This window comes from Desmodus rotundus, chromosome X (genome assembly GCF_022682495.2).
Source record: "Desmodus rotundus isolate HL8 chromosome X, HLdesRot8A.1, whole genome shotgun sequence".
NCBI lineage: Eukaryota > Metazoa > Chordata > Mammalia > Chiroptera > Phyllostomidae > Desmodus > Desmodus rotundus.
Genome location: NC_071400.1, coordinates 72458422 through 72482272, shown reverse-complemented (window position 1 = coordinate 72482272; position 23851 = coordinate 72458422). Strand labels below are relative to the sequence as shown.

Genomic DNA, 23851 nt, shown 5'->3' with positions numbered 1-23851 from the left:
TATTTTTCTATAATTCATGAGGTAAGTGACTGATAAAGTTATTAATCCAGAAAAACAAAATAAATTTGCATTTCAAAATCATGCTTTAAAATTCTAAATAGCATTCTTATATTTAAGGAAAATAATCATTGTAATATTCTATACATATTATCAACATCTTAAACAAAATAAGAAATTGATCACTGGCAACATACATAACTTTTATGTTTTAAACCAGAAACTTGAGTCACTCTTGACCCCTTCCTTTCATCTTACCTACCACCTTTCTAATCTTCACTAACCAGTCCTATTGAATTTATTCCAAATATCTCTTAATCCTATCCACTTCTCTCCATGTCTCATACCCTAGTCTAAGCTAATACCATTTTCTACCAGAACTACCTAAAAATAATTCCTATTCATACTTGCAGTGATGTTTTAAAAATGCAAATCTGGTATTATATTTCTGCTTAAAATCCCAGAGAGAGAAGGTATGTGCAATACATATATTTAGTTAGGAACCAAATTACATAAATAATTCTTAAGTAAAATAAGAAAAGAAAATACACTCCACTAAAATCTGGCCAAAACACTCGAACAGGCACTTTACAAAGTGAAAGCCTCACATGATTTGGTCTCCCAACAACCTCTCCAGCATCACCTGAGGTCACAGAGAAATCCTTCATCCTCCTCAAACTTCATTTTGGAACTGTTCTAAACTGCTATAGTGAAGAAAATAATTTCTACTAGCAGAGTGTCACTGGTTCAATCATTTGCTCACCTAGTCCTCTCCTCGGTCTAAATTGGTGGCTCTCAAAATTGGGATGATTGATGAAATATCAATGCCCAGGCATTAAAACATACACATGCACACACACACACACACACACACAGTTTCTTGTGATTAATAGTTACCAAATAAGCATCTGATCTAAAGATAATCAAAAGATAGATTTCTACATTCTTAAATCAACTATTGAATAATACCAAATTCAATAGTAATGCACTACAATAGTTTTTTTTTGAAGGCTAGAATGGTTTCAGTCATTAAGTACACATACATACATGTGTGTATTTTCCCCCTCAGGAAAAAACACAAAACATCCTCATTGGCTTTTACAGGCAAAAACAGTACACCTGGACGCATGTGGTCAATTAGGAGATAGAGAAAGGTTCTTCATTTATCTAGGATATTTGTGATTCTGCTTGCCTTAAAGTTTAAGTTTGTCTTTTTTTCTTTCAACTAGAACACATGCAAAAGAATACAGTGTAACCCAGACTTAAGCATTTCTCTGGGATCATATGAATTAGTTGATTTCACCATGACATCACCAGGACATTGATTACATACAGCAGTAAATCTCTCTCTTGAAACAACCTAACAAAGCTAAACTGGAAAGAAAAGCAATGGTAATAATATACCTTTCAGAACTCGATAGAAACAAGATCTTTTTGATAATCACTCAAAACCATTCAAAGATTTTCCTTTGTGAGAAGACAATGTAACAAAGTGAGACAGGACTCCCACAAATGTTTTCATTCTCAATCTGGATATTTTACTTGTGATCACTTATCCTGACAATAACAAGCAATTTCAGGAAAAGCTTAACGTAATTGGTTTCTGTCCACACATAAACCCTTGGGACTCTATATATACATTTATTTGTGTAATGTGCTTCAATTCACTACATCTTTTTGGAAATTTTCTGAGATCTGTATGTGGGATTATTCATGGTCAATGGGTCAATTCTTTATTTTTACCGGTTTGAGCAAAGATGAGGAAGAAAGCATAGCTTGTCCTCCCACTCTTAGCAACAGTAGAATGACAAAAGCTAGTTCTAGAGAAGGGAGAGAAAACAAAAACCCCAAACAAACAAATGTATTTATATGTGTGGATAAATAGAAAATCAAATTAATTCTTTAGGCTAATTTTATAATGTGAGGCAAAAAATGATTTTATCTATGAATTACTGATGACCTGCAGAGAGATCACAAGTACAGCATTTTCAAGGGTATTCTGTACCTCATTGACATCCAGGGGGTTAGCGTAATTATACCAAATTTAATACACTAAAAGATACTGAAATACACTTTAAGCTTTTTTGTGATTCAATCCACCAACTAGAAACTCAATAGAAACTGATAAGCATTTAAATGAGTATATAGTGCCTATAATTTTAGCAGGATTTAATTACATTTATTTGACAGGTTAAAGAGAGGCTGGCTATGAGAAAATCTGGTTTGGTTTGCCATGTTAAAAGGGTGAGGGTGCAATAAAGTGTATATAAAACATCTACTGTATTAAACTTATTAATTATACTTGAATGGCAGTTTAATAAATGGCAAAAATTCACAAGGCCTAGGTTTCACTCTGGCCTAAAATCTTTTTTGATGCTTGAAATTTCATGCTTAAATTTTGTAGTCTGTCATATAGTTAATCCTTGAGTATTTACATAAGCTATCATGATAAACTACTATGTTTCTCATATTTCCACTAATTCTGGCCAGGATATTATTCAAAATGCAGTAAGATAATTTAGGGTTTTTCAGACCTCGTGAAATATATGCTCAGTATTCAACTCTTTAAGAATACTGAATATTGATTGGGATTGTGGCACAAGGTTCTCCTGGAGGCAGATGGCTGTTTGAAGAATTCTATGTTTTTAAGTAAAAGGTCAATTAAACCAGGATACATTACAAGTCAATATTGCTATAAAATCCCACATGCTTTGAAAAGAAAGCAGCTGTGACTCTATGCAGACATGGAATAATCTCCAGTTTTCACTTATGTGAAGAAAGGTTAAGTCTAGGAAATGAACAGTTCTGATAACAAAAGTAAATACATCAATAAAGGTGACTAGAATTAAATGAAATTATGCTAAAATATAGTATGTTGGTTTCTAGGATAACAGGATAGATTTGGCACAATGCATCTAATTTATTTTCCTCCCAAACCCCACTAAAATGATACCAAGGGGGTTAAAATTTTTTTTGAAGGACTGAGGGAACAAGAGAGACAAGAGTAATAATCAAATCTTGGAAGCAAGAAAGCAGATACAGTAATGGTAGCAGGCTTAGCACATTTGGAAAAGCTGAATTGCAAAGAGAAATTAAGGAAAGTTCAGAACCAAACCCATTTATAGTACAGAATGCTCAAGAAGCATTTAAACTGATAGCACTAGATTACTCTGGGACGGAGGGAGAGGGTGATGCTGAAATAACAAGGTTTGCATGAAATCTGTTAGAGAAGCAGTTAGAGTCCTAGAACCCCTCCTTAACACATGCCACTGGGTAAATGCCCCAATCTCATTCTCACAAAGGTCCATTCTCTAGAGAGGGTAAAACTTTAGGTCTTAGAACTGGGGACACAAGCAGCTGAGGAAGTGGGTACTATATAGAAAGCAAGGGGATTATATGCTCCCACACAAACTGAATGCAGACAGCCCCAACTCCTTCTCCCCTTAATAGGAGAGAGATTAGAACCTAGATCTTTACCCTTCAAACAGAAAAGGAAAGATTTTCTACTAAATATCTGACCAGCCCAGTAGGAAAGATCTAAAGATAATGACACAAAATTGTTCAAACCACCCAACTAGGTCATCCTCCCTAAAACCCAAAGTCAACAAGTTCTGTCAGCAAGTTCAGAGCTCTTAATCTTCTTTCAGTCCCTCTACTGCAGCTTCCCACCCCTGGCACTACTGACATTTGGGCTGGATACTTGTGGAAGTAATCCTGTGCCTTGTAGGATGCATAACAGCATCCCTGGCCTTTACCTGCTAGATGCCAGTAGCATCCTCTCAACCAGTTTTAACAACCAAAAAATGTCTACAGACATTGTCGAATGTCCCCAGGAAGGTGGGGGGAGAATTGCCCCAGATCAAGAATTACAGGTCTATTCCTAATCATAAGCAGACAACCAAACTTCCAAGACATCTGGAGAAGAGTCTAATTTGGAAGAAGAGATCAAAACAAACAGAAAGAGCAACTTAGAGGAAACAGACTAAACAAGAAGAAAACCTCAACCTACCATTACTATCCTCAGAAAGATAACTATAAAAAAACAGAACTTTCAGAAAACAAAAAAGAGCTCTTGAAAATTAACACAAGGACTCCCAGTCAGGATGGCAGCATAGGTAAACGGGGCTCGCCTCCTCGCACAAGCACATAAAAATTACAACTAAAATATAAAACAACTATCACCCAGAACCATCAAAAATTGAGTTGAACGGAAGTCTGACAACTATGGAATTAAAGAAACCACATCCATCCATACTGATAGGAGGGGCAGAGATGCAGAACAGTCTGGTCCCACATCCACGTGTGGTGGATAAAAATTTGGGAGGGATCCCCACATCCATGTATGATGGATAAAAATTTGGGAGGGATATTTTGGGAGCGAGGAGTCCCAGCCCCACACCAGGTTCCCAAGCCCAGGGTTACAATGCCAGGAAGGCAAGTCCCCATAACTTCTGGCTGCTGCAAAAACCAGTGGGGATTGAGTTGGTGGAAGAAACTTCTGGAGTCCCAAGCAGTTCCTCTTAAAGAACCAACACACAAGAGTTACTCAGACTCACTTCCTCTGAGCTCCAGCACCAGGATAGCAGCTTGAAAAGCATCAGTGGCCTACAGAGAGAAAATGCATTATCTGACAGAGGCCATTGTCCCTTTCCTGAAAGGGACATTGTCCCTCTCCCCACAGAGGCATAGAGCCAGCAGGCTGGTGGTATATCAGAGACTCCATCAACCTGGCTAACACTGTTTGGCCCATTCTGGAGATCCCCAGAGACTCTGTGCCACCCAACTTATGGGTCCACCCAAGTTTTTTTTCCATATTAATGGCTGGTCTTGGCTCATGCTTCACAACTTCTCAAATCCTCTCAAACAAGCAACAGCCAGCCTCAGTGAGTCCCCAACCACTGTATTTCTTGCTAAGTGGCTGCAGTTCCAAGACTAGCAGCAACCAGCCTAGATTCACAGCTTAGCTTTGTCTGCAAATCTCCAAGCCAAGCATAAGTAGCAGTCATATGCAGACTGCTTTATAGTTCAGGCAGGATGGTCCTGGGCAACACACAGGTAGGACTTGACCTCAGCCTGAACCACACAGGAAACCCCACTGAAGAGCCTGCACACCCAGTGGAGAGCTACAGACCATGTTGGAGCACCACCACCATGCCATCTCATAGCTGATACTCCATGCAGGGTGGAAGTTGGTGGTAAGTGGTCACAGCTAATCCTTGCAGCTGCCTGGCCCAGGTAAATCCTTCCCACTGACATGCCAATAGCAATCAAGTCTCAACTACAAGAGGACGGTATAATTGGCCCACATGAAGGGAGCACCTCGAGTGGGAGCACCAGCATGGGTTATAGGAAAGGCTGTGCTACTGGACCCTTCAGGACACCTACTACATTAGGCCATGTTACTAAGACAAGGAGTCAAAGCAGCGCTATCTAATACATAAAAGCAAACATGGGGAGGCTCCAAATGAGGAGACAAAGAAACATGGCCCAAATGAAAGAACAGATCAAAACTACAGAAAAAGAGCTAAATGAAATGTAGATAAGCAGTCTACGAGATGCAGAGTTCAAAACACTGGTTATAAAGATGCTCAAGGAACTTAGGACCTCAACAGCATAAAAAAGATCCAAGCAGAAACAAAGGATACACTAATTAAAATCAGGAACAGTTTACAGGCAACAATGGTAGAGTAGATGAAGCCGAGAATCAAATCAATGATTTGGAATATAAGGAAGGAAAAACAACCAACGGGAACAAAAAGAAGAAAACAATCCAAAAAAAGCATAGTGTAAGCAGCCTCAACTTCAAGTGTTCCAACATTTGCATCATAGGGATGCTGGAAGAAGAAGAGAAAGAGCAAGAAATTGGAAATCTATTTGAAAAACAATGAAAGAAAACTTCCCTAATTTGTTGAAGGAAATAGACATGCAAGTCCAGGAAGCACAGAGAGTCCCAAACAAGATGGATGCAAAGAGGCCCACACCAAGACACACCATAATTAAAATGCTAAAGAAAAGCATCAAAAGAAAAGGAGTTAGTTACCTACAGGGGAGTTCCCATTAGTCTGCCAGCTGATGTCTCAAAAGAAACTTTGTAGACTAGAAGGGATTGGCAAGAAATATTCAAAGTCATGAAAAGCAGGGACCTACAGCCAAGATTTCTCTACCCAGCAAAGCTATCGTTTAGAATTGAAGGGCAGCTAAAGAACTTCCAAGACAAGAAAAAAACTAAAGAAGTTCATCATCACCGAGCCATTATTATATGAAATGTTAGAGGGACTTATTTAAGAAAAAGATCAAAACTATGAATAAATGCCAATAAATACATATCAACAACTGAATCTAAAAAAACAAACTAAACAAACATGAAGAACAGAGATAGAATCATGGATACACAGAGCGTTTTGATGCTTGCCAGATGGGAGAGAGGTATGGGGGAATGGATGAAGAGGTGAGGGGATTAAGAAGTACAAATAAGTAGTCACAGAATAGCCATGTAGATGTACAGTACAATATAGGAAATGGTGTACCAGGGGTGTTCAATCCTTTGGCATCTCTGGGCCACACTGGAAGAAGAGTTGTCGTCTTGGGTCACACATTAAATACACAAACTCTAATGAAAACAGATGAGCAGAAAAAAAGGTTTTACGTAAATTTACAATTTTGTATTGGGCCACCTTCGTAACCATCCTTGGCCACATGAGTGGACACCCTTATAGCCAAAGAACCTAAGCATGACCCATGAACATGAATAGTGGTGTGGGGATTGCTTCAGGGAGTGGGGGCTGCTGGGTTGAGGGGGGCAAATAGGGGAAAATTGGGACAAGTATAATAGCATCATCAATAAAATATAATTAGGCCTTGGCTGGTGTGGTTCAGCGGACTGAGTGCCAGCCTGTGAACCAAAGGGTCCCCAGTTCGATTCCCACTCAGGGGCACATGCCTGGGTTGCAGGCCGGGTCCCCAGTACAGGGCACATGAGAGGCAACCACACATTGATCTTTCTTTCCCTCTCCTTCTCTTCCCCTTTCTCTAAAGATAAATAAATACAATCTTAAAAAAATATATATAATATAATTAAAAAATAGATAGATAGACAGAACACAAATGTCAAAAAAATAAAGAAAATTAAACTCGAAGAAATTTAAAACTCAATAGAGCCCTGGCTAGTGTGGCTCAGTTGGTTGGAGTGACATCCCATAGACTGAAATGTTCCAGGCTTGATTCCTGGTCAGGGCATATACCTAGGTTGCAGGTTCGATCCCCAGTTGGGGCACGTATGAGAGGCAACCAATCAACCTTTCTCTCTCACATTGATGTCTGTCTGTCTGTCTCTCCTCCTCCTCTTCCTCCTTTCTCTCTCCCCGCTTCTCCCTCCCTTTCTGTCTAAAAACAATGAAAAAATGTCCCCGGGTGAGGATTTAAAATTTTAAAAAAACTCAATAGAAGGGCTGATGGATAAAGTTGAGGAAATTTCCCAGAAAGTACAGCAAAAAGAACAAAGCAAATTAAGGGAACAAACTCAAAGGAATAATCCAACAAAATTTTCCAGAACTTAAGTCATGAGTTGCCCAAATTAAAAGGACCCACCAAGCACTCAGCAAAATAGGTTACAGACCCATGTCCACACATGCCACTGTGAAATTTAAGAACACTGTGGGCCAGAAGAGTTTCAAATTTCCAGAGGTAGAGGTAAAGGTGCTTTGGGAGGGGAAGATAATTTGGTTTACACACAGTAGATCAGGGACCAGAATTGTATCTGATCTCTCAATGGCAATGCTAGAAGTAAGAAAAAAACAGAGTAATACCTTCAAAATTGTGAAGGAAAATTATTTCTAACCTTTAATTCTACAGCCAGCAGAAAAATACATAATCATAAAGATATTTTTAGATATTAAAGGACTCAAATTATTTGCAATGCATAGTTTCTGAAGAAATTATTGTAGGATGTGTTTGCCAAGGCAAGAGAGTACACCAGTAAATAGGATGTCAAGGTGTAGTAAAATAGGAGATCCAACACAGAAGATACATAGAGGGAACTCCAGGAGTACAAGGGAAGGAGACCTCCGGCTGACAGTTGACAGGTTCCCACCGCTACTGGATACCTTTTTAACTTACAAATAGAGGGACCAGGTGAGCGAGGGCCAGGTTCTTCTATTTTGCTTTTGCTGACCAGGGGCTGATCAGATTCTGCTCTTCTCTGCAGTCTGGATCAGCAGAGACTCTCATTTCACTCCATGGAAATGTTCTCCTGTTCCTGAGAGCTGGAGGCAAGTCTCCGAGAGTAGAAAAGCAGAAAATGCAGAACAGCCCATGTCCTGACTGCATTCCTGCTGGATATTCAGTACCCAGCCCTCCACTACAGCACCACTGTCCTGCCTGTGAAGACCCCAGTTCCTGGGATTTACTTGGGACCTTGCCAACTGACTTTTCAGCAGGGTCTCTTACATGTTGTCAGGAGATCTGAAGCCAAGACTGTTAACTAGAGTTTCTGGTCAGCTTCCCTTTTGAATCTTTATACAATAGTGGTAATATTGCCCTTTCGTTATAATGGCTAAGTTTGTGCTTGCTACTTAGTTTTTAAAGACTAAACAATGTACTGTTTAGGAGTACATACATAGGTGATAAAGCTGTAAAAAAACCAAAACCAAGAACAAAAGAAATGATTGATACAATAGCCAGGGCAGTGGTTGAGGGGGACATGATTGGGAAGGGGCACACAAGGGGCTTTTAAAGGTACTAGTAATATTCTGTTCTTAATGTGGATGATGGATTCATGAGTTCTCATTTTATTACTATTCTTCAGAATAAATACAACACACTTTATACACTCCTCCAATATATATATTTCACAGTTAAAAATAATGTTTTCAATGACTGAGTGGTACATCCCTAAAATGATGCTAAGCAAAGGAGGTCTTAATTTTTTACATATCTGTATAATACTGTATAAAAATATTTTAAATGACTTGATAAATATAAATGAAAAAATGTTTGCATCTCTAACATCAAGTCAATATGAATTATGCTAATTGTAATTTTACACTTAATTGAACTAAATTTAAAATAATACTTGGAGATGCTTTACATAAACTTTGGAGTGACATCTATAATATAAAGTTATCACTCTAGAAGAGATGTATAAACAAAACACATTATGTCTCAGGAAACCTTTGATAAATGTAGTAAACTTCCTGTCCACATTACAGTTCTAGAAACGTCATTATACTTATAAATTGTGCAATGCACCACAAGAGATGCAGGAAAACTATGAACAAGAACAAGCAATCAACAAAAGGGAAGAAAAGGGCAGGGGTGCTAAACAAATTCTCACACACACACAGACACACAGAGTTGATATACAGCCACTCTTTATTATTTGCAGATTAAGTATCTGTGGATTCACTTACTCACTAAAATTTATTTGTAACCCAAAATCCATACTTACGGCATTTTCCTGGTCACTGGCAGATATGTGCACAGCAGTGAAAAATTTGAGTCACCCGACATGCCATTACCAGCTAAAGTTGAACAAGGTGCAACTGCCTCCTTGTTTCAGCTCTCCGAGTATAAACAAGTGTCCTTTTTTGCCATCTATTTAGTGCATTGTTCACATTTTGTGCTTTTTGTTCGTGATTTCACTGTTTAAAATGGCCCACCAACGTAGTGCTGAAGGGCTGCCTTTTGTTCCTAAATGCAAGAAGGGTGTGATGTCCCTCAGGGAGAAAATGCATGTTAGATAAGTGTCATTCGGGCATGAGTTAAAGGGTCACTGTCCGGAAGTTCAATGTTAATGAATCATCAAATATAAAACAAGATGTCTTTAAACAGAAGCACACATAAAACAGGTTATATATCAGCCGGTTGAAGAAAAGTGAACAGAGGCTCACAGGAACCTAATCCTGTATTTCCCTCAGGAACAATGGTTCAGTATTCACTCATTCAGTGTTTGTGGCAACTTTATAGAACATAACACACATAATGAGCATTGACTGTGTGTGCTGTGTACATATGTACACATACAGGTGTATTTATATTTTATAATATATATTTATATTTAACATTACATGTATTTATACTAGAATATAGAAAACTCAATGAGTGCTTAGTATATATATACTAGGCCCTCAATAAATATGTGGTGAATGATGTATCAAAAACAATAAACTAGGAATGAACAAGGGACTGATAAATTTGTCATATTCCATCACTCTATATAAGTGTATAAAATTTTGGGAAATTATGGCACTTACATATAGTTTTCTACTTATTTACTAAATCTGTATCTTCCCACTACTTTCTGTATAGTTCTGACGTTAGGAAACAAGGGAAATAGATGGTGAGTAGGTGAAAGGGAAACAAAAATATAATGGTGGTAATGACAACATTAGCTGTGAAAGAATAAAATCTTGAAAACTATACTCTAGACACATAAATATATATAAAAATGATAGTGCTGAAGATATGATGGTCTTTTCCTCTTATTTCATCAACACTTAGGTTAGCCATTGCCTCTAAAGGAGAGTTTATGCAAGACATTCAATCAATAAACCCTTTCCTTTTGTTCCTGTTGCTTTATGGTAATGCTAGGAAGACAGAGATGTTTTTTTCACACTTTTCTTCTTTTTAATACCTCTGGTACCCATTCCACCTCCAACACATGCACACACACACACACATACACACACATACCCCAAGCTGGGTACTTTAGGTACAGTGATGAAACCAAAGAAAAAGACTTTACCTAATCACAGCTACTGCTAAAGAAATAAACATGGGGTAGAAAATTATTAAAATCAAAGTCTTAGACACTGTTGCCTAAATGTTAACAATTAAAAACCTGACAAAGGAGCGTGCCTGCAAACCAAAGAGTTGCTGGTTCGATTCCCAGTCAGGGCACATGCCTGGGTTGTGGGCTAGGTCCCTAGTAGGGGGCGCATGAGAGGCAACGACACATTGATCTTTCTCTTCCTCTCTTTCTCCTTCCCTTCCCCTCTCTCTAAAAATAAATAAATAAAATAAAATAACAAGTTAAAAAAAAAAGAAAAGAAAACCTGACAAAGGAATTAAGCTCAATACAATTCAGATACTTACTAGAAAATAAAAAGGAGAAGCTAATTTGAAAAAGTTGGCATGGATCTCCAATAAGGTAACAGAACGAATCTGGCTCAACTTTCAAAGCTGAGTACCTCACAGAGTTTCAAGACTAGCATTTACTAATTCAGTACTTGTATTGGTATAATTAGTACCTTTATCAAATTTTGATAGTTCAGTGAAAAGTTTAGTAGACCCCGTTTTAGATTTTATGTAGCACATAATCCTCTGGTTTGAATCTACATATCCACCATTCACTACTTTTAGGAATAACTGCAGAGCATACATAACAGTCTCTACTTATCCAAAAGTTCTGGGAAATTTGATTGATTGAATGTATGTGAGTGTGTGTGTGTGTGTGTGTGTGTTTTAAGGGCTGGGGTTCATTAGAGCCAAAGAAGAGGTATACAGACTCTAGGTCTTTGTTAGCTCATATACGATGCAGTATCTATCAAGTAGAAAAAAGGAGGGAAAAAATTTTTTGTAACAGATAAGAAAAGGAAGAAGAGTAGACATAGGAGGAAAGAAATGAAAAAAAAAAAAAAGAATTGTAAGATAAACACATTCCAAATTAAGAACTCTGACTTGGTTGTACACTTATACCTTTTTAGCTAAATATATAAAGAACTTCCACAAATATTAAAACACTGACATTAAAAATTCTGATATTTGCCCTATTCATTGACCTCATTTTCCCCAATGGAAAAAGATAAAAAATACAAAGGACAAACCAAAAAAGATTAATAAAGCATTAGCACCCTCAGGAAATTCTAATAGATTGCTGTTGATATGTATAATTTTAATATGTTATAGAACAACGTATTGAAATAGTATAATACTAAGAGTTTCTCATCTGTTGATAAGAACGTGGTCAGAGAAGGCCTCTATGAAACAGAGATACCTAGGAGGGTTTAGAAAGACGAAAAGAGTTTTTCAGAATAATAAGGGAAAGGGGAGGATTCCAGAAATAAGCGGTAGCATGTGCAACACAGAGCTAAGTCAAAGCATGGTGTGTGCTGGATACTACAAGCTGTTTGGTATTACTGGCATGAAATACTGCAGTGAGAAGTAGGAAAAGTGGCTGGAGGAGAAGGGGACCAGAGATCACTGTGACAGAAGAGTGGAGGATGGGTTGAGAAGTTGGTGGGAGCCAAAGAGAAAATTATTACGTTAGCCCAAACAAGGGATGATAAAGACCTAGACCAATATAGTTGAGGCAACTAATAGGTACTTAAGTAAAAAAATTGTCAAGACAACAGAGTAAATGATTAGCTAGGGGGAGGCTGAAGGTGAGTCAAAAGAATGAGTTACAGATTTACAATATACAGCGAGATTAGATAAAAGTATAAAGTTCAAGGAAAGGGGTCAACATGTAGGTGATAAAGACAATATAATCTACCAATTACAACGTACGTGCCAAGCACTCTTCTAAGAACTTCATATATATTCTCTCATTATTTGTCATAGTTTACCATAATAACTAATATACTATTAGCCCTCATTTTATGGATTAGGAAACTCAAGCTAAGGAGGTTGCCTATAGCCAAACAGTGTTGAATGGTAGAGTCAGGACTAGAGATTAGATATACTTAACTCTAAAATCTAAGTTCTCAGTTTCTATACTCCCTAGAAAGCATGAGTGAACAGGAGGTAACTGAAGCTATTGATATGAATGACAGGACAGAAGACAGTGCCCCCCAAAACATGAACATATCCCCAGTGTAGACACAAATCAAGTGTTTAGCAAGGTCTGCCCTAGACATGAACACAGAGGTACTCCCATTCCTCAAAAGGCCAGCATAAGCGAAGCGTGATTTTCATTTTTAAATAAAGAGCTTCACATTCACATTATGTCATTTTCTAAATGTGGGACTATATAACAGAAATTGGCCCAATGACAACATTCAGTAGAGAATCAATTTTTTAGAAACTCACTCCTGACCTTTTCTAGTAGTTTTCATGAACTTAATTATTTATAACTAGTACTAACATTATAACAATTTTCAAATTCTGTTGTGCATAATCTAGTCTTTAGAAATTGAAACTAATAATTATGACGTCTGGCAGAATGAAATTACATTGTAAATCATATTTATAATATGAATGTGCTCTGTTAATGTCAATAACATAGATTGTTTTCCAAATGCCACAGTATCCTATAACAGCATTGTTGCCTGCCATTAATTACAACTCTGCATCTAAGAGGAGCAGAGGAAATTAATATTTGAGATCAGAACTTCCTATGTTCATTAACAGATTTTTTTCAGTAATACTTCTATAGAGTAGTGTTAATCTCTTCCCATTCAGAACCATGTTTTATGGATCTCCCTAGCAAGTTAGACCTACTTCTGAATTAAATAAAATTAAATGATCTGGTTTAAATTAAACAAGTTAATGAAAGAAATTTCAAAGCCAGCAATACTCCTTTCTCTATTATTAATTTTAGTTGCATTAGGATTATGCAAAATTTATACAGCAGCACAGAAACAAAAATGTAATTAGCTAACACTTTAAATAGAGATTTCCCAAATTGATACCTTGTGCAGTCATTAAAGAGAAAAAGTTTCCCTATCAAGTAAATTTGAGAAACAACATATAAAATACCCCCCCCCCCCAATATTCACATTGCACATTAGCAGCCAAGTCTTGCATTTCGGAAATGAGCATCTCTCTCCTTCACCACACTCCACCCCCATCACCCATGTAGCACCTACTAATATGTAGTGTTCCCTGAAAAACACTTTGAACATGATGATCTGAAGTTTAATACTTATAATAACAAACAATACAAATAGAAAGTATGAGGTTGTAATGGCTATGAATCATTCAGATTTCAAACATTTTTTTTTCTGAAACAAATATTCTCCCCCCAGACATGGCACACAAATTGTTGTTTAAATTTTTACAGAGATGGGGGGTGGTGGTGTGTGATTCAATTGTTTGCTTAGTGAAGGATAGAAAAGATTGAACTATGCAATTTAAGTGTCTATTCATTAATACTCCCAAAAGTAATTTGCTTTTTTACAATTGTTAATATAAGCATATTCAGCAGGCAATAATGCAACCTCTGGTCTTTTAACAACAACAACAACAACAAAATCCAGTTAACAAAAAGGCAAAGCATACAAAGGAAATAAATATTTACACCCAATTACTCAGCTCAGTGCAGGGCAGCAGAAAATAGGTTTGAATCATAACTGCAGTAATCAGTTTCTAGGTCTAAAGAAGTAAAGTAGATGATCTGGAAAATAATTGCTTTAGGGGAAAAACCAAAAAACAACAGTATAAAATAAGTGGGTATAACTGTTTAGGCAAGATAGTAAAATTGGGTATTCAAACATGGGGAATTTTTCACATTAGGAAAAAAACCAAAGTCCCTATATGTAACAGAATGTATGCAAGTTAGTAATGCTCACTTTTAACCAGTTTCCCAAGGATGGATCAACCTTTTAGTGCTCATGTGAGGACACACAATAGAGCATGGAAAACAAGAAGAGAAAGGGCCTCATATTCCTCAACATGTCTGAAAGTGAACTCCTGATTTCCCCTCTTCCTATCTCAGTTTGTCAACTCCATATTTCTTTCAGTTGATTAGCCAGTAATTTTGCCACCATTCTAGATCCCTTTCTTTCACATTCCAATTCCAATTCGTTAGGAAATGCTCTTGGCTTTACTTTGTTGAGATGTTCTATCTTTTCATTTGTTTCAAGAAAATTTGTAACTGATTGTTGGAACAATTTTATGACAGCTGAATTAAAATCCTCGTGAGATCAATTCCAATATCTGATTCAGCACGGTATTGGCCTCAGCTAAATATCTTCTCATTCAAATTGTCGTTTTCCTGGTGCTTGGCACGATGAGTGATTTTCAATTGTATCCTGGATATCTTGGTTATTATTAGGAGAAGCCTGATCATAGGATCTTCTATTTTAGCAGGTAATTGCCTGGTTTAGGTTATATATAAGTTTTAGACTACTTTAGTGAGCTTTAGTTCCAGTGATAGTTTAATCTGTTTCATTCTTCTGGTGCAGCTGGGGACTCCCAGTCAATCCCTGCTGATGCCATCTACAAGGTCAAAAGGTACTTCCTAGGGTCACTTGCTATACCTGGGCAATTGGGAGGGAGAGGGGATCAGAAGCTACTGGGCCTGGGTCTCCTTCTGCCATGGGGCAGAGCACATGGAGACACAGTGCTGCTGCTCCCACACATGCCATCACCACCACTGCTTATAGATTCGACCACCTACCAGGGTTGGTTGTGGAGCAGAGGCTGGTACAGCCTGACTTTTGCTCTTGTTGCTGCTGTTGGCAGACCAGACAACTGGGTCCTGGACTGTGGTATGGAAGCTGAAATGGTCAGGGCTTTACTGCTGCTGGCAGATCAGACTATCTGCTATTGCCCCAGTTGTGGAGCTGGGGCTGGGATGACCAGGGGCTTTTCTGCTCCTGTTGGGATTGTGGGCAGTCCAGACTGCACACCAGGCCCCAGGTGTGGAGCCCAACTAGATCTCTGTTGGGCTTCCCCTTTCCTGGTCCTTTGGCAAGAGAAAGCAGGCATTTTTTTGTTTGTTTGTTTTGTTTTTTGTTTTGTAGGCCCTTTGGTGGTTCTAGGTAGTAGGTCTCTCTGGCACCTAAGGCCAGGAGTAAATGGAAGGGAAAGAAACCCAGTGAACTCACCACAATTCCTCAAATGCTGAGGTTCCTAGCCTTCTTTCCAATTTTCAGAGCCCTTTTATCACTGTCAGTTGAATAATCTCCAGGGCATTTAGTTGTGGTTATAGGGGAGGGGCAGGGAAAAATGAGTTCTAAAAATGGAAGCCTGTGCATTTTCAACCTCTCTTATTCCGGCTAGCATTAGGAGTTCATTCTATTCAAAATTAGGGCGCAAGCTACAGTTCTTTTGTCTGATATATCTAATTAAACATAGTAGCCATTAAACTCATTCGGCCCATAAATAGTTTTCCATAATCCCTAGCTCAGAATTTTAGGGTCTCAAACAATTGATGTTTCTCAACCTTTTCGGATTTGAAGAATACCAAACTAGTCAAAGTATACTAGAATAGGGGTGCCTTTCTGTTGTTCCACATGCATGCACGCACACATGCATGTACACACACACCCACACACTCACCAACAACCTTTACGGCCTTCCTGAGTCTGAAAGAAGAGCTAAGATATCACAGTCTATTTAGCATATTTCAGTCATGGCACATTGGTTGGTAAATGGTGTTTAAATAACGATCTCATTATTTTGTCTTACATATTACAGAAAGTGAAGAAAGTTAGGGGGAATAGTAATCTACATAAAAAAGGTTATGCATAACTGAAGGTCGGCTTTTAATAAAGGACTATTGGTTTACTAATTTTTTTAAGGCAGGTATTTTCTCTATTCATCCTCTATGCCTAATATGAGGAACTATGTCTGACATTATACTAGTGAAGCCTCAGTAAATGTTTTCTGGATGTACAATGGACAGATAAATCCACATTTAGTAAAAGGTGAAAGATTTATATGATCTGAAGAGAAACCAAAGTATATTTTTGGATGCCCAGACATGGTATTTATCTTTGTATATCTCTTTAATCTCTTGGGGGAGATTTTCACGTATCTAACAGAAATAAAAATTTTAATTTTTTTTTGCGGCTGCCGCTGGAGTCAGTGTCCGAGCTGGTGATGGGGTTAATTCCCTTTCGTAACACTCTTACTTGCACCCACCCAGCCCTGCCGTGGCCCTGCCATGCCACGCTCCCACTGCCTCCTCCTCCTCAGTAACGTGGAAATCACTCTACATGATTCAAAGATGGCGGCGACATAGGTGGGAGCAGAGTCAACTTCCCTCTGCACCTGGGTAAAACACCTACCCAATCTACTGAGAAACAAAGTGAACAGCCAAAAGCAGCCCAGCGTTTATAAAGATAGGAGACCAAAATGTATAGAGGACACTGAAAAAAACAGATGGGAAGGGGACTGCTTCAGGACACAAAGGTCCCTGGGACCAGGGCGACTTCAGCCCCAGGCCCGTGCCTGCCGGGCTTGCCACAGAACTCTGAGAGCCGACCTAAAGGCTCCCTCCCCTGCCAAACAAGGCTTGAGCAGCACTGAGAGAGACCTGGTTGCTTAAAGACGCAGGGAGGGGAATAAGGACGAAGTGGTAAACCCACAGAGTCTGTGGGTGCTGGCTTGGGAGAGTTGAGAGTTGGGCCGTGTGGGGCCCTAACCCAGACAGTCCCAGGTCTAGCTGGAGAGGTGGGCTGTGTGAGAGGACAGGCCCTTCCTTCTATGGAGGGAGCCACTGAATTGAGCAGGATTTTCCCAAAAAGAAAAAAACCCTCGGGGAACTATGGGGAATTCCCCTGCAGCAACAGCTCCAGTCTCCTCTTCACCCAACCACCCGCCCATCCGGGGAGTGTGTGCATTGACCTGGGAGTGTGTGCACCCACCAGAGACTGTGCGCATCCACTGGGGAGTGTTTGCGCCTCATCTTGGAGGGAAATGAGACCACAGGCACCAAAGAGAGTGTGAATCAAGGAAGGCTCCACGTGCACACCCCTAACCCGGAGAAGGCCTACCATAAAAAAGAGTAGATAGAAGCTGGGAACACCAGGATACCTCCTGGAAGAGGAAAACCACCAACAAAGAAAACACCAACAGATAAGAATAGAAGAAGGTGAAGGAGGGAGTGGAAGCCACACTAACTCAACTCAGGAACTATCTGAAAATACAACTAAATAGTGAAGATATTACTAAGAACAAACAACTGAACAAAGGCAAGAGAAAAGCCTCAAAACCTTGTACACATGGAAGAACCAGCTCCAACACAATCTTCCGACACCTGCACAACAGAAAACAAGAGGTGGGGACAGACTGACCCTCAGATAACCAGTTGGTGGGAAAGACCCACCAAAGAAAGACCCCAAAAGAACCAAAACCAAAAGACATACATATAGCGAACATAAACCACAGTCCAAAATTAGTAAGATCGGGAGATCGAGAAGACTGTACCACTGAATCTCACAGGTATTCTATCACAGAAGTTTACAACAAAAACCCAGGGGATCAGAACAGAGCAACTTAAGAAGCAGAGGCTAACAGGAAGAGTCTCACAAAAAATGGGAAGACAAAGAAACAATGTCCAAATGAAAGGAAAGGGGGAAGTCTCAGAAACAATGCTAAATAAAAAAGAGGCAAGTTAACTATCAGATACTGAGTTCAAAGAATTCGTTATAAGGAAGCTCACTGAGCTCACAGAGAATTACCAGAAACTACAGGGAAACTACAATGAACTCACTGCAAACTATATCAACATGAAAAAGGAAATAGAAACTATCAACAAGGGCCAAGAGGAAATGAAGAATACAATTTCTGAACTGAAGAACACAGTAGAAGGAATCAAAAGCAGGCTCGATGAAGCAGAGGATCAGATCAGTGAACTGGAGGACAAAGTAGAAAAAAACACCCAGAAAGAGCAAGAAAAGGAAAAGAGGCTCAGAAAGAATGAAGAGGCAATAAGGGAAATGCAGGACAACATGAAACGTAACAATATCCGTATAATAGGAATACCAGAAGGAAAAGAGAAAGAGCAAGGGATAGAAAACCTGTTTGAAAAAGTAATGATGGAAAATTTCCCTAATCTGAGGAGAGAAAAAGTCATACAAATGCAGGAATCACAGAGTCCCAACCAAGAGGAACCCAAAGAGGCCCACTGCAAGACACATCATAATTAAAATCGCAAAATTCCAAGACAAAGAAAGAATCTTAAAGGCAGCAAGGGAGAAACAGGAAGTAACATACAAGGGAGCCCCAATAAAATTAGCAACTGACTTCTCAATGGAAACGCTCCAAGCCAGAGGAGAATGGCAAAAAATATTCCAAGTAATGAGAACCAGAGGCCTGCAACAAAGGCTACTTCACCCAGCACGGCTCTCAATCAAGACAGAAGGTCAAATAAGGAGTTTCCCAGACAAAAGTAGTCTAAAAGAACACACCTCCACCAAACCAGCTCTGAAAGAGATGCTAAAGGGACTGCTGGAAGGAAAGGAAGGAAAAGAGAGAGAGAGAGAAGAACAAAGGTACAAAAAATTGGCAATGAATAAGTACCTATCAATAATAACCTGAAATGTAAATGGATTAAAGGCTCCAATCAAAAGACATGGAATAGTTGAATGGATAACAAAGAATGACACACACATATTCTGCCTACAGGAGACCCACCTCAGGACAAAAGACATACACAGACTGAAAGTGAAGGGCTGGAAACAAATCTTCCAAGCAAATGGACAGGAAAAAAAAGCAGGGGTAGCAATACTCATGTCAGACAAAATAGACTTCAAGAAAAGGGCCATAAAGAGAGACCCAGAAGGTCACTTCATAATACTCAAAGGAAGAATCCAGCAAGAAGACATAAACATTGTAAATATATATGCTCCCAACATAGGAGCACCAAAATTCATAAAGAAAAATCTTGGAGGACTTCAAGAAAGATATTGACAGCAGCACAATTATAGTAGGGGATTTTAACACCCCACTGTCAAAGATGGACAGGTCTTCCAAACAAAATATCAACAAAGATATTGTGGCATTGAACAACGCCCTAGATGAAATGGACTTAGCTGATATATAGATAGACTTTCATCCCAAAGAAGCAAAATACACATTCTTTTCAAATGCACATGGAACATTTTCAAAGATAGACCACATGATAGGACACAAAACAAGCCTCAATAAGTTCAAGAAAATTGAAATCATATCAAGCATTTTCTCTGACCACAAGGCACTGAAACTAGAAACAAATCTCAAGGAAAAAACTCCAAAACACTCAAAAACATGGAGACTGAATAGTATTGTATTAAACAATGAATAGGTGAAGAATGAGATTAGGGAAGAAATCAAAAACTTTCTGGAAACAAACGAAAAGGAACTCACAAGAATCCAAAACCTATGGGACACAGCGAAGGAAGTCCTGAGAGGGAAGTTCATAGCGATACAGGCCTCACTAAAAAGAATAGAAACATCTCAAATAAACAACCTAACCCTACACCTACAAGAACTAGAGGAACAACAACACAGACAGCCCAGAGCAAGTACAAGGAAGGAAATAACCAAGATCAGAGCAGAATTAAATGACATAGAGACTAAAAGCACAATTGTAAGGATCAATGAATCCAGGAGCTGGTTCTTTGGAAAGATAAACAAAATGAACAAGCCCTTAAGCAGTCTCATCAATAAAAAGAGAAAGAGGACCGAAATAAACACAATCAAAAATGAAAGAGGAGAGACTACAACTGATACCACTGAAATACAAAGGATTGTAAGAAATTACTACGAAGAACTATATGACAAGAAATGTGAAAACCTAGATGAAATGGACAAATTTCTAGAAAAATATAACCTTCCAAAACTCAATGAAGAAGAAACAGAAAGACTGAACAGACCAATAACACCTGATAAAATTGAAACACTAATCAAAAGTTTCCAACACACAAAGTCCCTGGACCAGACAGTTTCACAGGAGAACTTCACGAAAGATTTAAGGAACAGCCAATCCATATCCTTCTCAAACTACTCCAAAAAATCCAAAAAGAGGGAAGCCTCCCAAACTCATTTTATGAAGCAAACATCAACCTAACACCAGAACCAGATAAAGACATAACAGAGAAAAAACACGTTAGGCCAATATCGGTGATGAACGTAGATGCTAAAATCCTCAACAAAAAATTGGCAGACCACATCCAGCAATACATTAAAAAGATCATACACCATGACCAAGTCGGATTCATCCCAGGGATGCAAGGATGGTACAATATTTGCAAATCAATAAACATAATAGATCACATAAACAAAAGCAAAGACAAAAATCACATGATCATATCAATAGATGCGGAATAAGCATTTGATAAGGTACAGCACCCATTTCTGATAAAAACACTCAGCAAAGTGGGAATAGAGGGAGCATTCCTCAACATAATAATGGCCATATATGAGAAACCCACAGCCAACATCATACTCAATGGACAAAAACTTAGAGCTTTCCCACTAAGATCAGGAACAAGACAAGGATGCCCTCTCTCACCACTCCTATTCAACATAGTATTGGAAGTCCTACTCACAGCAATCAGACAAGAAAAAGAAATTAAAGGCATCTAAATTGGAAAGGAGGAAATGACACTGTCACTGTTTGCAGATGACATCATAGTGTACATGGAAAATCCTATAGACTCCACCAAAAAACTACTAGACCTAATAAATGAATTTGGCAAAACAGCAGGATACAAAGTCAATACTCAGAAATCAAAGGCATTCCTGTATACCAACAATGAAACAGCAGAAACAGAAATTAGGAAAAAAGTCCCATTTGATATAGCAACAAGAAAAATAAAGTACCTAAGAATAAACCTAACCAAGGAGGTAAAAGACCTGTACTCAGAAAACTACACAACATTGAAGAAAGAAATTAAGGAAGACACAAACAAATGGAACCATGTACCATGCTCATGGATTGGAAGAATTAACATCATCAAAATGGCCATACTACCCAAAGCAATCTATAGATTCAATGCAATCCCTATTAAAGTACCAATGACATATTTCACAGATATAGAACAAAGATTTCAGAAATTTACATGGAACCATAAATGACCCCGAATGGCTGCAGCAATTTTGAGAAAGAAGAACAAAGCAGGAGGGATCACAATACCTGATATCAACCTAATTACAAGGCCACTGTAATCAAAACAGTCTGGTACTGGCATAAAAACAGGCACATAGACCAATGGAACAGAACAGAGAGCCCAGAAATAAACCCAAGTCTTTACGGTCAATTAATATTTGACAAAGGAGGAAGGAGCATTAAATTGAGCAAAAATAGCCTCTTCAACAAATGGTGTTGGGAGATCTGGACAGATATGTGCAAAAATATGAAACTGGATCACCAACTTACGCCATATACAAAAATAAACTCAAGATGGATAAAAGACTTAAATATAAGGCGTAACACCATAAAAGTTCTAGAGGAAAACATTGGCAGGAAAATCTCAGACATTCCATGCAGCAACATCCTCACAGATACATCCCCTAAAGCAAGGGACATAAAGGAAAGAATAAACAAATGGGACCTCATCAAAATAAAAAGCTTCTGCATGGCTAAAGAAAAGAGCATTAAGGAGAACCAAGATGGCGGTGTAGGTAGACACACTGCGCCTCCTCGCACAACCAGAACTGACAGAAAATCGAGTGGCAAGGAAGTCTGACACCAAGTAGATAAAAAAGAAACACACATCCAGACCGGTAGGAGGGGCGGAGATTGGCACCAGGCCGGAGAGTACTTGTGTTGCCATGGCGGGACCGAGACTGGCGGAGTGTGGGACGAACGGGGCAGGCAGTCTGACCACTAGCAGACCCTGCGGCCCCACATTCGCGCACAGATAAACTGAGAGGGCCGGACTCAGAGTGGCAGAGAGCGGGGCAGGCAGATCGGTGGCCCCACATTCGCGCACAGATAAACCGGGATGAACAGCGGGGAGCGAAACGGACCGAGTAACCGAGCATTCCAGCGTGGGGGAAGTAAAGCCTCAAACCTCTGATTGAAAACGCCCATGGGGGATGGGGCGGCAGCACGAGAGACTCCCAGCCTCACAGGAGAGGTTGTTGGAGAGACCCACAGGGGCCTAGAGCGAGCACAAGCCCACCTACTTGGGAACCAGCACCAGAGGGGCCCAATTTGATTGTGGGTAGCTGAGGCAGTGCCTGAAATCCGGTAGAGAGTGGAGCGGGCGCCATTGCTCCCTCTCAGTCCCGCCCCCACATACAGCGTCACAGCCAGGCGACCAGCGTTACCCAGTCCCGGTGAACAGCTAAGGCTCCGCCCCTTAAAGTAACAGATGCGCCAAGACAAACAAACAAACAAAAAATGGCCCAAATGAGAGAACACTTCAAAGCTCCAGAAAAAATACAACTAAGCGACGAAGAGATGGCCAACCTATCAGATGCACAGTTCAAAACACTGGTTATTAAGACGCTCACAGAATTGGTTGAGTTTATTCGAAAACTAGATGAAAAAATGAAGCCTATGCCAAGAGAAACAAAGGAAAATGTACAGGGAACCAATAGTGATGAGAAGGAAACTGGGACTCAAATCAATGGTGTGGACCAGAAGGAAGAAAGAAACATCCAACCAGAAAAGAATGAAGAAACAAGAATTCAGAAAAATGAGGAGAGGCTTAGGAACCTCCAGGACATCTTGAAATGTTCCAACATCCGAATTATAGGGGTGCCAGAAGGAGAAGAGGAAGAACAAAAAATGGAAAACTTATTTGAACAAATAATGAAGGAGAACTTCCCTACTCTGGCAAAGGAAATAGACTTCCAGGAAGTCCAGGAAGCTCAGAGAGTCCCAAAGAAGCTGGACCCAAGGAGGAACACACCAAGGCACATCATAATTACATTACCCAAGATGAAACAGGAGAGAAACTTAGAAGCAGCAAGAGAAAAGGCAACAGTTACTACAAAGGGGTTTACATAAGAATTTCAGCTGATTTCTCAAAAGAGACCTTACAGGCAAGAAGGGACTGGCAAGAAGTATTCCAAGTCATGAAAGGCAAGGGCCTACATCCAAGATTACTGTATCCAACAAAGCTATCATTTAGAATGGAAGGGCAGATAAAGTGCTTCTCGGGCAGATAAAGTGCTTCTCAGATAAGGTCAAGTTGAAGGAGTTCATCATCACCAAGCCCTTAATATATGAAATGTTAAAGGGACTTATCTAAGA

At 39.3% G+C, this 23851-nt stretch overlaps 1 protein-coding gene across 10 annotated transcripts in view; it reads right to left on the bottom strand.

Moving 5' to 3' along the window:
* CASK (calcium/calmodulin dependent serine protein kinase) overlaps positions 1-23851 on the bottom strand; it is a 439221-nt gene that overhangs the window by 326995 nt on the left and 88375 nt on the right. The gene's annotated exons all lie outside the window — the stretch shown is intronic.